This window comes from Pseudophryne corroboree, chromosome 3 (assembly GCF_028390025.1).
Source record: "Pseudophryne corroboree isolate aPseCor3 chromosome 3, aPseCor3.hap2, whole genome shotgun sequence".
Taxonomy (NCBI): Eukaryota; Metazoa; Chordata; class Amphibia; order Anura; family Myobatrachidae; genus Pseudophryne; species Pseudophryne corroboree.
In genome coordinates this window covers 704,846,987-704,863,142 of record NC_086446.1, presented here as the reverse complement: position 1 = coordinate 704,863,142, position 16,156 = coordinate 704,846,987, and the positions used below count along the sequence as shown (strand labels likewise).

Sequence of the window (16,156 nt, the reverse complement as noted above, 5' to 3'; positions counted from 1 at the left end):
TTTTAAATCTGCAGAGAGATTTAGATGTGAGAGTGGTGTGTCCAAGCCCAAATGTAAATTGCTGTGTAAGAATAAAGCTTCCCAGAATGTAAATGGGCTGCATGCAGAAGCAGACAGTATTTACCCTGCAGGCAACAAAAAAAATGTATTTGCTCCCCTTAGATTGCCCAAATTCGAAGTTGCAATTTTTTTTGTATTGCTCCCAACTTTCTATTTCTACACCCCCTTTCATATCTATATGGGGTGTTCAATTGTTTAAAAAGTAAGTTGGGAGTCGTTTTTTCCTATCTAATAGACAGGAAAAAACAGACACCCAACTGACTTTTAAACAATTGAATTCCACCAATAGAGTGTAAGGCTACGGCCACACATAGTGGCCAAGCGGGTCCGATTCAGCGCCTTCCATGGGTGCACATGGGCGCCTTCCATGGGTGCCTTCCCACCACCGGATCCGACCACAGCATGCTGCAGTCGGGCCAGATGACAGGACGGCGAGATTTCAATGTATGTGTTCATACAGTGTGGCTGTGCCTTCTTACACACTTTTGCCTACAATATATGGAGGTAAGGGGACCCAGACACAGGGGGAGACTAAGCAGTGATAAAAGTGGAGAAGTGAGCCAGTGGAGAAGTTGCCCATTGCAACAAATTAGCAGTGACATAACATTTATAATTTGCATACTATAAAAGTATACAGAGCAGTTGATTGGTTGCCATGGGCAACTTCTCCATTGGCTCACTTCTCCACTTCTATCACTGCTTAGAACATCTCCCCCTCAGTGTGTAGGTAGAGGGAATATAACCATACACAGCAAGTAGCTGCAGGACAGATACCAAGGTCCATCTGCACCAATCTAACAATACACTTAGCAGACGTAGTATTCAGTGAACAACATATACACTTACAGTGATCACAACTTAGGAAATAATTGTTGGGAGAAATAAGATTTGGTTGTACTGTACATAAAGTAATATAAGGCATGATGAGAAACTCACTCATGTAAACAAACATACACATTCAGGTAAGGAGTATGTAACAATCTTTATACATTGTTGCAAGTGACTTTCCAGATGTAGACAAAGTGAGAATCTGATCAAATGTTTCCAAATAGAAGCATTTGAACACAACACAGAGCTACAGTAAGTTATTGGAGAGGAGAGATATGAGCGCTATAAATACTTTGAAAAAAAACCCATAAGTGTAAATTATTTAGGCTCACATAAGATCACAACTTTTTGGGAATACAGAAAAGTGTAGAGGCAAAAAAAACACTGCAACCGTTTATTTTTTATTTTTAATCACTTCATTTTCCTTCTTTATTCACATTCTTCAACCTAATATTTGAACAGTCCTAGTAAAACCTAAATGAATGCTATAGAAAAAACACGCAGAAACTATAAACATCTTTTTATGAGAAAAAAATGTTTTTATATAGAAACCAAGGAAAAGCTATGTGTTATACAATATAAATACAAAAAACTTATCAGCAGAGCCAAGCATCAACCAGTTCCCGGAGTGCAGCAAAAGTTCTCATGCTCCTTTCTTATTATTTTATTTGAATCCATGGGGCAGATGTATTAAGCCTGGAGAAGGGATAAAGCAGTGATAAGTGCAAGGTGGTAACGCACCAGCCAATCATTCCGAGTTTGAAAAAAATGACAGTTAGGAGCTGATTGGCTGGTGCGTTATCACATTGCACTTATCACTGCGTTATCACTTTTTTATCCCTTCTCCAGGCTTAATACATCGGCCCCATTATATGGTGTAGCACCACCTCTCTGAAGGGCTGTACACACGCAGAGATTTCTCCCAGAGACGTGTGCTGAGCGATCTAGCACAGAATGCGCAGAACACATCTCTCCCCCGCTCAGCAAACAGCGTGATAGAAACATAGAAACATAGAATTTGTCGGCAGATAAGAACCACTTGGCCCATCTAGTCTGCCCCTTTTATTTTATTTTTACATTATTTTTATCTCTAACCTTATTTGATCCTTATTTCTTTGTAAGGATATCCTTATGTCTATCCCATGCATGTGATGTGCGCTGAGTGAGGGGCGAGGGGGACACTCATTTCACGCAGCGATGAAATGAGCAATCTAACTAGATATGGCCTGCATGCAGGTCAATCTAGTATTGGCGATAGCGACACATGGGGCCGTTCATCGCTATTGCTATGGGGCATACACATGGAGAGATCTGTGCTTCATTTCTAAGCAATCTAGTCAGATTGCTTAGAAATTAATGACGGATCTCTCCGTGTGTACCCCCCTTAAAAGAACTAGGATAGAAACTGATGAGAAATCAGAGATAAGAAATGAAAAATCCTTAAATGAGAGAAAATAGAGAGATACTATAGGGGAACTAACAAACATATATAATAAATTATTTCTGATATAGGGCAGAATGTACTAAAGGGAAAATGCAATAAAACCCGTATTTTTGTATGTACTAACCCCCATCTGCCGCGTTTTCGCCCCTAAAGGTATCACCATCTTTGGATGGCGATACTCTATAGAAGCCTATAGGATTCTTATCGCCGGCCACCGGAAACCGCCGCCTCTGCCGACCCCTGCCGCCGCCACCGACCCCCCTCCCCTCTAGCATACCTCCGTCTAGGCAGCCTGGACCCGGAAGCTAAACTCCTCCTCCCCCTAGCAACACAGCCGTATGTCCTTCCGGCTGCAGGGTGGAGGAGGAGGAGGCGCCTGGACAGCCTGCTGCTGCTTCCCGGCAGGTGAGCAGGTGGAGACCCCAGGGAGATGACAGAGAACCCCCGCACACCACCTCACAGGTATCGCGGGAGGCCTTCGTCACTGCATTGCGATGTTAATCGCATATGTTAGTACATATGCGATCAACATCGCTGTGATGGGTGACAAGGGGTGGCGATGTATGTTAATACATCCCACCCTTAAAGAGAAAGTTCTATGCAGAACCACTATTACGCACCTCCCCCCCCCCCTTTTTTTAACCTCCATATCTGTCAGTTATTATCCAGTCTGTTTGTTCCCAATTGTAAAGCACAATGGAATATGCTGCACTATAAGAGTATTTGTTAATAATATTACAATACTGTACACATCAGTATCCTCAGCAGGCGTGGTATCATAGAGCCCAGGATTGCATTTGCAAATGATACAGCTGGATAGGTATAACCACCTGGCAAACACAGAGATTGTAGGTGTGCCATTCCCCAGCTATTGTTTTTCAAATGACTCAACACATTCTGATATACAGTATATAAAATACACACAGTTAAGTTATATATTAATCCTCATCTATACACAAAATATACTTGTGCAATAATATTGTAGTAAGAGAATTATTGTGTGCCATGTGGTGGCCATAAGTGTTACTGTACTTTTTTATGAAACTTTCTTGGCATTTTTATAGCATCAATAAGTTCTGCAGCACTGTATTAATTATTCGTATAATCATTGACCTCCCAAAATCATCCCTCTACATGCATTGTTTAATAAAACACCTTCCTATGCACCCAGCTGCCAGTAGAAGACAAACATGTTTATATGTGGCTGCTTTGAATGCCCGTGACATGTCCTATGGGTTGAATAACGACATCTTGTATAGACAGTTGGCCATTGCTTTTATATAACGGATTTATTTGCACTTACTAGAGTGCTCTCACTTTGTTCACTTTCCTTCATTCTTCTTTGCCCCTCAGATACACCTTTGGAAAGCCGATTCAGGGTGAGATTGATGGAAAGCTGTGCCGCAAAGCCAGCTGTTTTTATTGGCATTACTGGTCTGCAGACACGTGTCCAACGGATGTGTGCATTGGATACAAAGGAAGGGTATGAATCCTGTCCATATACAGTACCTGCAGATATGAAGCTAAATCCTAAGGCACTTCTATGTGAAGTAACTTATTTTTGCTTGTCACATTCAGATAAAGTTATTATTCCACGCTGTACCATTACAAAACTTAGGACATTTGGGGCCAGATGCATCATCACTTGGAAAGTGATAAAATGGAGAGTGAAAAAGTACCAGCCAATCAGCTCCTAACTGCCATTTTTAAAACACAGCCTGTGACATGCAAGACAATTTATAAATAGGGCCAGATGTACTATGCCTGAAAAGTGATCAATATCACAGTGATAAAGTACCAGCCAATCGGCTCCTAACTGTCATTTTTCAAACACAGCCTGTGACATGGCAGTTAGGAGCCGATTGGCTGGTGCTTTATCACTGTGATATTTATCACTTTTCAGGCTTAGTACATCTGCCCCATAGTGATTAATGAAATGTGCCACTCATTTTGGGATCTCAGTATCTTCTGTTGCTGTGTTAAATTATATATTATTTTAAACAAGGTTGTAGCTGGGCAATTTTCTGGCCTGTGCCAACCACCACCCCTAACGTGAAATCATGATGCCACATTGAGAGGGCAGTGGAGTGCCTTAAGGATTCCCCTGCAGGGTGCATGTGGGTATCTGTCCAACAGTTGTACAGGCTGCATGGTTCTTTTCCAAGCACTCATACAATAACTTCCACGCTTTTCATTTTTGCATGCGTGCTATTTACCCACTGACCACATAACAAGGTGTGCACCCACTTTTAGGAAGTGTCCACTGTGTAACTGTTTTGAGTGACTTTTACTGGAATGTACAAGGGCCCTCATTCCAAGCTGATCGCTAGCTGCCATTGTTCATAGCGCAGCGATCAGGCTAAAAATCGTCTGTTCTGCGCATGCCTATGGGCCGCAGTACGCACGCGCGATGTACTTTCACACAAAACTATGCAGTTTACACAAGGTCGAGCGACTCTTTTCAGTCGCTCTGTTGTTCGGTGAGTGATTGACAGGAAGTGGGTGTTTCTGGGTGGTAACTGACCATTTTCCAGGAGTGTGCTAAAACACGCAGGCGTGTCAGGTAAAAACGCAGGCGTGCCTGGGAAAATGGGGGAGTGGCTGGCCGAACGCAGGGCGTGTATGTGACATCAAAACAGGAACTAAACTGTCTGCAGTGATCGCAAGGTAGGAGTAGGTTTGGAGCTGCTCAGAAACTGCATGAAAAGATTTTCGAGCAGTTCTGCTAACCTTTCGTTCGCACTTCTGCTAAGCTAAGATACACTCCCAGAGGGAGGCGGCTTAGCATTTGCACTGCTGCTAAAAGCAGCTAGCGAGCGATCAGCTCGGAATGAGGGCCAATGTCTGGTGATACCCAATGTGCACTCAGGGCTGTTTCTTGCAAAGTTGGCTCCCAGTGCAAGATTTAAAAATGAAAATGCGCCTCCCCCCCATTGACAATAAAAAAAAGTGCTTCCCCCCATATAGATCTAAAAATAAAAAAGTATGTGCTCCCAGCAAGGGTGTGTGGCCTCAATAAAATGGGCATGGCCTCATCTGAAAAGACTACATTACACCCCAGTTTTTGACCTTGCACCGACAGATCACGGCGACCACAGGAAAAAATAAATATATATATTATGCCATACACCGCAATGCCCTTGATACATTAAATCACCATTTTACACATTACGGCAGGCGAGTGTCCCCATTTTACACATTACGGCAGGCAAGAGACCCCATTTTACACAATACGGCAGGCAAGTGTCCCCATTTTACACATTACGGCAGGCAAGAGTCCCCATTTTACACAATACGGCAGGCAAGAGTCCCCATTTAACACATTGCGGCATGCAAGTGTCCCCATTTTACACATTACAGCAGGCAAGTGTCCCCAGTTTACACAATACGGCAGGCAAGAGTCCCCATTTTACATATTGCGGCATGCAAGAGTTCCCATTTTACACAATACGGCAGGAAAGTGTCCCCATTTTACACATTACGGCAGGCAAGAGTTCCTATTTTATACATTAGGCAGGCAAGAGTCCCCATTTTACACAATACAGCAGGCAAGAGTCCCCATTTTATACATTAGGCAGGCAAGTGTCCCCATTTTACACAATACGGCAGGCAAGAGTCCCCATTTTACACATTACGGCAGGCAAGAGTCCCCATTTTACACAATACGGCAGGCAAGAGTCCCCATTTTATACATTAGGCAGGCAAGTGTCCCCATTTTACACAATATGGCAGTCAAGAGTCCCCATTTTACACAATACGGCAGGCAAGAGTCCCCATTTTACACAATACTGTTAGGTGCCGTGGTCCTGCTTCTGAGCGACGCTCACGGCCGCCGCACCTCCCTTCCTGCCCGCCCGGCGCCTAGCAACGCCAGGACGCTGTGCGTCCTGAGCCGCCGGGTCCCTGGCAACGCCAGGACGCCGTGCGCACTGAGCCGCCGGGTCCCTGGCAATGCTGGGATGCCGTGCGTGCGTAGCCGCCGGACCCTTAGCAACGGGGACGCCACAGACTAACCGCGTTCCCCGTTGCTTCCTATCAATCAATACACCTGTTAGCTCTGGTCGTGCAGCAGGGCAGCTGCACGACATTACTAATTAAGCTTCGCTGCAGCTATTGGAGGGCTCCCTGTTATATTCTCCCTCACTACCTGGCACAGACGCCGGTGATAGCTTCCTGTATGCTGTTCCTGTCTTGTAACGTCTGTTCCTGGTCAGCTGTATCTGGTCGATCCTGCTCCCTGTGCTCCTGAGTCCTGGAGTTCTGAAGCCGGTCCTGGGAATCCTTCCTGTTCAAGTGAACCTGTTGCAGTCATCTGGGGGTTCTCGTTTGTTGGGGTTCTCTCCCGGTTTCGTGAGTAGCGGCTTCTGCCGCATGTTGTGGCCTAGGCCGCTTAGTCCTGTTGGTACTTTTTGTATTGGTGGTTTTTGCGGAGGTTTCCGCTTTCACTGTCCTCCCCGGAACTCGGCGGTGCCGTGTGGGGGAGTGGACAGTGATATCTTTTGTTGTTCTTTTCCTTTGGCGGCGTGCCGCACATATATTTAGTTTTAGGGCAGTTAGTAGCCCCTAGCTTCTGTTTGCTTTAGTTAGAGGTCCCCTTGTTATTATCCTGTCTCGGTTCACGCTTTGTCTCACTCTAAGACCTGGGGGCATCGGAGTTGGGAAGACCTAATCCGCCTTTCAAACGCGGCTGCCGTGGGCCCAAGAAACCATAGTCACTAAGGCGTGAACTGACCACACGGGTAAAACAACGGATGTAGGGTGCTAGGGGCTATTCCCGTTCCCTCCCCATTTCAGCGTCACGTCTTGGTGCTCTGGACTCACTACGCAACATCTCCCTTGTGCTGAGCACCAGGAACCTAACATTATCACCGGCCCAAAAACACAAAAAAAAAGTTATTTGTATTTGGTGGGCTTTGAAATTCGGCCTCATGAATCCGGCAGTATTAGGACCGAATCCCAGCCAGCTTTTGGCCATCCATATTCAGGAACTAACTCAGATGGTTCAGGATCTTACTCTTCGGGTGAGATCGCAGGAAGATCTTTTGCGAGCCTCCCCGAGTATGATTCCAGAACTAAAGATGCATCTACCTGACCGTTTTTTGGGTAACTGAAAGGATTTTTTTAATTTCAAGGAAGCTTGTAAGCTTTATTTTCGTTTAAGGCCCCGATCCTCTGGTACTGAGTCTCAACGGGTCGGGATTGTGATGTCATTACTACAAGGCGATCCACAAACCTGGGCTTTTGGGCTAAAAGCCGATGATGTTGCCTTGCTATCTGTAGATGCCTTTTTTAAGTCCTTAGGCCTTTTGTATGATGACCCTGATAGAGCCACCTGCGTGCACTTAAGCAAGGGAAAAATCCAGCAGAGGCGTATTGTACAGAGTTTCGCCGTTGGTCGAACGACTGTGGCTGGAATGACCCGGCCCTGCGCAGTCAGTTTCGCCTCGGTTTGTCTGAAGTTATTAAAGACAGTCTCCTTCAGTACCCCGCTCCAGAGACTCTAGACAAACTCATGGAGCTTGCTATTAAAATTGATCGTCGTCTCCGGGAGCGGAGGGCTGAAAGAGGAACTAGTTTCAGGCCTTGTCCATGTGTGTATACTTTCCCTGAGGACGTCGAGAAGCCGATGCAAATGGGTCTCTCTCGGCTGTCCCCAGAGGAAAGAACCAGAAGGCTAAATTCTGGTCTTTGCTTGTATTGTGGTGGCAAGGGACATATCGCACGTAATTGCCCGAATAAGCAGGGAAACGCTCTGACCAAGTGAATAGTGAGGGGGTTCACTTGGGTCTGCAGTTAATCTCCTCTAATGATTCCTTATTAGTCCCTGTAAAAATTTCCTTTGGTAGCCTCAGTTCGTTGGTGTCGGCCTTCGTCGACAGTGGAGCTGCGGGAAATTTCATGGATCTTGGTTGGGCTCAGGCTTTGGGCGTTCCACAGATACCTATGGATAAACGTATCACCATGCACGGCTTGGATGGTGGTCCGCTTTCTAACGGGGTAATCACTCACCGCACACCTCCAGTACAACTGACAGTGGGGGCCCTACATTCAGAGAAAATCGAATTTTACCTTACCCAATGTCCGGCTGTCCCTGTAGTTCTGGGTCACCCCTGGCTTGCCTTTCATAATCCCACCATAGATTGGCAGTCTGGGGAGATTTCCCGATGGGGTCCCTTTTGTGTTAAGGAATGTATTTCCCATCCAGTCCGGGTTGCGGCAGTCACCCCAGAACTTATTCCTTTGGAATATCTGGACTTTGCCGACGTTTTCTCCAAGGGTAATGCGGATATTCTGCCTCCTCATCGGTCCTATGACTGCGCTATTGACTTAGTTCCCGGTGCCTCTTTACCTAAGGGGAGACTATATGCCCTGTCTGGTCCGGAAACTACGGCAATGAATGATTATGTACAGGAGAGCCTAAAAAAAGGCTTCATTAGGCCCTCGAAATCTCCATTGAGTGCAGGGTTTTTTTTTGTTGAGAAAAAAGATGGGTCGCTCAGACCATGTATTGATTTTCGGGCTTTGAATAAAATCTCTGTTAAAAACACCTACCTCTTGCCACTGATTTCAGTACTATTTGATCAGCTCCGGACTGCCGTTATCTTTTCCAAGATCGATCTTAAAGGGGCTTACAATCTCATCCGAATTAAATCTGGGGATGAGTGGAAGACGGCTTTCAGCACACAGTCGGGACATTATGAATACCTGGTGAGGCCGTTTGGGCTGTCAAATGCTCCTGCTGTATTTCAAGATCTCATTAACGACGTCCTTCGCGACTTTCTAGGAAAGTTTGTGGTCGTTTATTTAGACGACATTTTGATTTACTCCGAGTCTTTAGAACAACATATTACCCATGTGCGACTGGTCCTTCAGAAGTTACGGGAAAATCATTTATACGCCAAACTGGAGAAATGTGATTTCCACATCACAGAAGTGTCCTTCCTGGGGTATATTATTTCTCCTAAGGGGTTTTTCATGGAACCAAAAAAACTCCAGGCCATCCTAAATTGGGCACAACCCACAAACTTAAAAGCAATTCAGCGCTTTTTAGGGTTTGCAAATTACTATAGGCGTTTTATTCATACCTTCTCTGATTTGGTTGCTCCTATAGTAGCATTGACTAAAAAAGGAGCGGACCCTTCGAATTGGTCGCCTGAAGCCAAGTCTGCCTTTCTGGCCTTAAAGCAGGCCTTTGTCTCAGCTCCAGTGCTCAGACACCCTAACCCGGAGCTCCCCTTTATTGTCGAGGTAGATGCCTCAGAGGTTGGAGTGGGGGCTATCCTTTCTCAGGTAGACCCGGAGTCTCAGGAATTACACCCATGTGCCTTCATGTCCAGGAAATTCTCCTCCGCAGAATCCAACTATGATGTTGGTAATCGAGAATTGTTGGCAGTTAAATGGGCTTTCGAGGAGTATAGGCATTGGCTGGAAGGAGCTAGGCATACCATTACGGTGTTTACTGACCACAAGAACCTGCAGTATATTGAGTCAGCTAAACGGCTTAATGCTCGACAGGCACGTCGGGCGTTGTTTTTTACTCGTTTCAGGTTTATTATCACCTTCAGGCCCGGTTCCAAGAATACAAAAGCCGATGCCCTGTCACGTTGTTTTCTTCCGGTTCACAACAACCACCCGGCTACTACTCCCATAGTTCCATCGTCTGTAATCCGGGCTGGCCTCACACAGGATTTATTTACACAGCTAGTCCAGCTTCAGCAGCAGGCTCCCAAAGTCTCTCCTGCAGATCGTCTCTTCGTCCCTGAATTTCTGAAAGGCACTGTTCTAGCTGAGTTTCATGATAATAAGGTTTCTGGTCATCCGGGTATCACTAAGACCTTGGAGTTAATCTCTCGCTCAGTGTGGTGGCCTAATCTTTCTAAAGATGTAAGGGACTTTGTCCGTTCCTGTCAGGTTTGTGCTCAGTACAAGGTATCTCGATCGTTGCCGGTCGGGCAACTCATACCTTTAGCCATTCCTCTCAGGCCATGGTCACATATATCCATGGATTTCGTGGTGGACCTTCCTCTTTCAGCTGGATTTCGAGTCATTTGGGTGGTAGTAGACCGTTTTAGTAAGATGGCCCACTTCATTGCTCTCCCCCGATTACCCTCTGCTCAAGGGTTGGCAGTTTTATTTCTCTGCCATGTGTTCAGGCTCCATGGCTTACCCAGGGATATTGACTCTGATCGGGGACCGCAATTCATCGCCCATTTCTGGAAACGTTTTTGTGCCTCATTAAATATGAAACTCTCTTTAACATCTGGGTACCATCCACAGTCTAACGGACAAACTGAACGTGTTAATCAGTCGTTAAAACAGTGTTTACGGCTATATTCGGCCAAACTTCAGAATGATTGGTCTGAATTTCTTCCTTTGGCCGAGTTTGCCTATAATAACTCTTGTCATTCTTCCACCAAGGAGTACCCATTCTTTTCGGTCTTGGGCTTTCATCCTAGAGCCAATTCTTTTTACCCTCATTTTCCAGTCTCCTCGTTAACCTTAACTTCCCGTCTCAGAATGATTTGGAAAAAGGTGCACCTTGCCCTTAAGAAGGCTGCCTTCCGAGAAAAAAAAATTTCTGATAGGTTCCGACGCCCATGCACTTTTAAGGTGGGAGATAAGGTGTGGTTGTCAACCCGCAACATCAAGCTCCGACAACCCTCGGCTAGATTGGGACCCATATTTATTGGACCGTTCCTTATCATTAAGAAGGTCAACCCAGTTGCTTTTCGGCTACGCTTGCCTAAATCACTCAAAATTGGCAATACTTTTCACTGTTCCCTTCTGAAGCAGTATTTTTCTTCCAGGAGATTCCCTCGGAAGACTTCCCAGGGTAGACCTCCGGTGGATGTTCAGGGGCAACAAGAGTTCTTGGTGGAGAAGGTTTAAGATTCCAAAGTTTCTCGGGGCCGGCTTTATTTTTTGGTTCACTGGAAAGGCTATGGCCCGGAAGAAAGGTCTTGGGTCCTGGATAAGGATCTACATGCCCCTAAACTTAAGAGATTATTCTTTCAGGAATTTCCTCAGAAACCCGGCTTTAGGGGTTCTTTAACCCCTCCTCAAGGGGGGGGGTACTGTTAGGTGCCGCGGTCCGCGGCGCCGCTCGGTCTGCTTCCGAGCGACGCTTACGGCCGCCGCACCTCCCTTCCTGCCCTGCCAGCGCCTAGCAACACCAGGACGCCATGCGCGCTGAGCCGCCGGGTCCTTGGCAACGCTGGGACACCATGCGCGTGTAGCCGCGGGACCCTTAGCAACGGGGACGCCACAGACGAACCGCGTTCCCCGTTTTTTCCTATCAATCAATACACCTGTTAGCTCTGGTCGTGCAGCAAGGCAGCTGCACGACATTACTGATTAAGCTTCGCTGCAGCTATTGGAGGGCTCCCTGTTATATTCTCCCTCACTACCTGGCACAGACGCCGGTGATAGCTTCCTGTATGCTGTTACTGCCTTGTAACGTCTGTTCCTGGTCAGCTGTATCTGGTCGATCCTGCTCCCTGTGCTCCTGAGTCCTGGAGTTCTGAAGCCGGTCCTGGGAATCCTTCCTGTTCAAGTGAACCTGTTGCAGTCATCTGGGGGTTCTCGTTTGTTGGGGTTCTCTCCCGGTTTCGTGAGTAGCGGCTTCTGCCTCGTGTTGCGGCCTAGGCCGCTTAGTCCTTTTGGTACTTTTTGTATTGGTGGTTTTTGCGGAGGTTTCCGCTTTCACTGTCCTCCCCGGAACTCGGCGGTGCCGTGTGGGGGAGTGGACAGTGATATCTTTTGTTGTTCTTTTCCTTTGGCGGCGTGCCGCACATATATTTAGTTTTAGGGCAGTTAGTAGCCCCTAGCTTCTGTTTGCTTTAGTTAGAGGTCCCCTTGTTATTATCCTGTCTCGGTTCACGCTTTGGGGGAAATTTACTAAGCTCCCGATTTTGACCGAGATGCCGTTTTTTCATCAAAGTGTCATCTCGGTAATTTACTAAACACTAATCACGGCAGAGATGAGGGCATTCGTAATTTTTTGCAAGTCCAAGTAAAAAATTACGAATGAATACACCATCGGTCAAAACGCGGCTGTTTAAGTATGAATCTCGGTCATTTACTAAGAAGTGCAAAGCAAAAAAAAACAAACACTGCCGTGAAAAATTACAACTCGTAAAAAAGTGCTAAAAAAAAACAGACCTTATTTTTTTTCCCGTGATTAGATAGGCATGCACGGATCCATGAGATCCGTGCATGTATATCAGTGGGAAGGGGTGGGAAAGTGCTTATTTTGTCAAAAAAAATTGCGTGGGGTCCCCCCTCCTAAGCATAACCAGCCTCGGGCTCTTTGAGCCGATCCTGGTTGCAAAAATATGGGGGAAAAAATGACAGGGGTTCCCCCATATTTAAGCAACCAGCATCGGGCTCTGCGCCTGGTCCTGGTCCCAAAAATACGGGGGACAAAAAGAGTAGGGGTCCCCCGTATTTTTAAAACCAGCACCGGGCTCCACTAGCTGGACAGATAATGCCACAGCCGGGGGTCACTTTTATATAGTGCCCTGCGGCCGTGGCATCAAAAATCCAACTAGTCACTCCTGGCCGGGGTACCCTGGGGGAGTGGGGACCCCTTCAATCAAGGGGTCCCCCCCCCCCAGCCACCCAAGGGCCAGGGGTGAAGCCCGAGGCTGTCCCCCCCCATCCAATGGGCTGCGGATGGGGGGGCTGATAGCCTTTGTTGTAAAAGAAAAGATATTGTTTTTAGTAGCAGTACTACAAGTCCCAGCAAGCCTCCCCCGCATGCTGGTACTTGGAGAACCACAAGTACCAGCATGCGGCGGAAAAACTGGCCCGCTGGTACCTGTAGTACTACTACTAAAAAAATACCCAAAAAAAGACAAGACACACACACCGTGAAAGTATAATTTTATTACATACATACACACATACATACATACTTACCTTATGTTCCCACGCAGGTCGGTCCTCTTCTCCAGTAGAATCCAAGGGGTACCTGTTGAAGAAATTATACTCACGAGATCCAGGGGTCCAGGCTCCTCGGGAAATCCAGGGGTAATCCACGTACTTGAAAAAAATAACAAAACGGTGTCCCGACCACGAACTGAAAGGGGACCCATGTTTGCACATGGGTCACCTTTCCACGAATGCCAGAAACCCACTCTGACTTCTGTCTAAGTGGGTTTCTTCAGCCAATCAGGGAGCGCCACGTTCTAGCACTCTCCTGATCGGCTGTGTGCTCCTGTACTGAGTGACAGGCGGCACACGGCAGTGTTACAATGTAGCGCCTATGCGCTACATTGTAACCAATGCTGGGAACTTTCTGCCCTGCGGTTGACCTAAAGTGACGTCACCGCTGAGCAAGAAAGTTCCCAGCATTGGTTACAATGGAGCGCATAGGCGCTACATTGTAACACTGCCGTGTGCTGCCTGTCAGTGAGGACAGGAGCACACAGCTGATCAGGAGAGTTTTACAACAAAGGCTATCAGCCCCCCCATCCGCAGCCCATTGGATGGGGGGGGACAGCCTCGGGCTTCACCCCTGGCCCTTGGGTGGCTGGGGGGGGGACCCCTTGATTGAAGGGGTCCCCACTCCCCCAGGGTACCCCGGCCAGGAGTGACTAGTTGGATTTTTGATGCCACGCCCGCAGGGCACTATATAAAAGTGACCCCCGGCTGTGGCATTATCTGTCCAGCTAGTGGAGCCCGGTGCTGGTTTTAAAAATACGGGGGACCCCTACTCTTTTTGTCCCCCGTATTTTTGGAACCAGGACCAGGCGCAGAGCCCGATGCTGGTTGCTTAAATATGGGGGAACCCCTGTCAATTTTTTTCCCATATTTCGGCAACCAGGATCGGCTCAAAGAGCCCGAGGCTGGTTATGCTTAGGAGGGGGGACCCCACGCAATTTTTTTTTTTAATTTTACAGTGTTTAATTAAAAAAAAAAAAAATAGAACCCCAGCACGGATCACACAGATCCGGCCGAGATTAATTGTAAAAAAGTCGGCAGTGTTTTGCTAATCACTGCCGTAAAAAACACAAAAAAAACACGAATGACATCGACATCGGAAGAAAAGAAAAACCCGAATACGACAGCTTAGTAAATCCATCGTAACAAATTCAAAAAGTTGCAGTTTTACACTTTCGATGTCATTCGTGATTGAACTTTGACCTGAAACGGGAAAATACGAATCTTAGTAAATTTACCCCTTTGTCTCACTCTAAGACCTGGGGGCATCGGAGTTGGGCAGACCTAATCTGCCCTTCAAACGCGGCTGCTGTATGCCCAAGAAACCATAGTCACTAAGGCGTGAACTGACCACACGGGTAAAACAACGGAGGTAGGGTGCTAGTGGCTATTCCCGTTCCCTCCCCATTTCAGCGTCACGTCCTGGTGCTCTGGACTCACTATGCAACATCTCCCTTGTTCTGAGCACCAGGAACCTAACAAATACGGCAGGCAAGAGTCCCTATTTTATACATTAGGCAGGCAAGTGTCCCCATTTTACACAATACGGCAGACAAGTGTCCACATTTTACAAAATACGGCAGGCAAGAGTCCCCATTTTATACATTAGGCAGGCAAGTATCCCCATTTTACACATTATGGCAGGAAAGAGTCCCCATTTTATATATTACGGCAGGCAAGTGTCCCCATTTTACACATTATGGCAGGCAAGAGTCACCATTTTACACAATACGGCAGGCAAGAGTCCCCATTTTACACAATACAGCAGGCAAGTGTCCCCATTTTACACAATACGGCAGGCAAGAGTCCCCATTTTACACATTACGGCAGGCAAGAGTCCCAATTTTACACAATACGGCGGCAAGAGTCCCCATTTTATACATTAGGCAGGCAAGTATCCCCATTTTCCACAATACGGCAGAAAAGAGTTCCAATTTTACACAATACGGCAGCAAGAGTCCCCATTTTAAACAATATGGCAGGCAAAAGTCCCCATTTTATATATTAGGCAGGCAAGTATCCCCATTTTACACATTACAGCAGTAAAGAGTCCCCATTATATACATTACGGCAGGCAAGTGTCCCCATTTTACACATTATGGCAGGCAAGTGTCCCCAGTTTACACATTACGGCAGGCAAGAGTCCCCATTTACACATTGCGGCATGCAAGAGTCCCCATTTTACACAATATAGTAGGCAAGAGTCCCCATTTTACACAATACGGCAGGCAAGTGTCCCCATTTTACACATTACGGCAGGCAAGAGTCCCCATTTTATACATTAGGCAGGCAAGAGTCCCCATTTTACACAATACGGCAGGCAAGAGTCCCAATTTTATACATTAGACAGGCAAGTGTCCCCATTTTACACAATACGGCAGGCAAGAGTCCCCATTTTACACATTACGGCAGGCAAGAGTCCCCATTTTATACATTAGGCAGGCAAGTGTCCCCATTTTACACAATATGGCAGGCAAGAGTCCCCATTTTACACAATACGGCAGGCAAGAGTCCCCATTTTACACAATACGGCAGGCAAGAGTCCCTATTTTATACATTACGCAGGCAAGTGTCCCCATTTTACACAATACAGCAGGCAAGTATCCACATTTTACAAAATACGGCAGGCAAGAGTCCCCATTTTATACAATAGGTAGGCAAGTATCCCCATTTTACACATTATGGCAGGAAAGAGTCACCATTTTATATATTACGGCAGGCAAGTGTCCCCATTTTACACATTATGGCAGGCAAGTTTCCCCAGTTTACACATTAGGGCAGGCAAGTGTCCCCATTTTACACATTACGGCAGGCAGGAGTCCCCATTTTACACAATACGGCAGGGAAGAGTCCCCATTTTACACAATACAGCAGGCAAGT

General features: G+C 46.6%; 1 pseudogene; it reads left to right on the top strand.

Annotated features, from left to right (window-relative positions):
* The window catches only part of LOC135057409 (alpha-2-macroglobulin-like protein 1), a 200,749-nt pseudogene that overhangs the window by 24,915 nt on the left and 159,678 nt on the right, over positions 1-16,156 (top strand).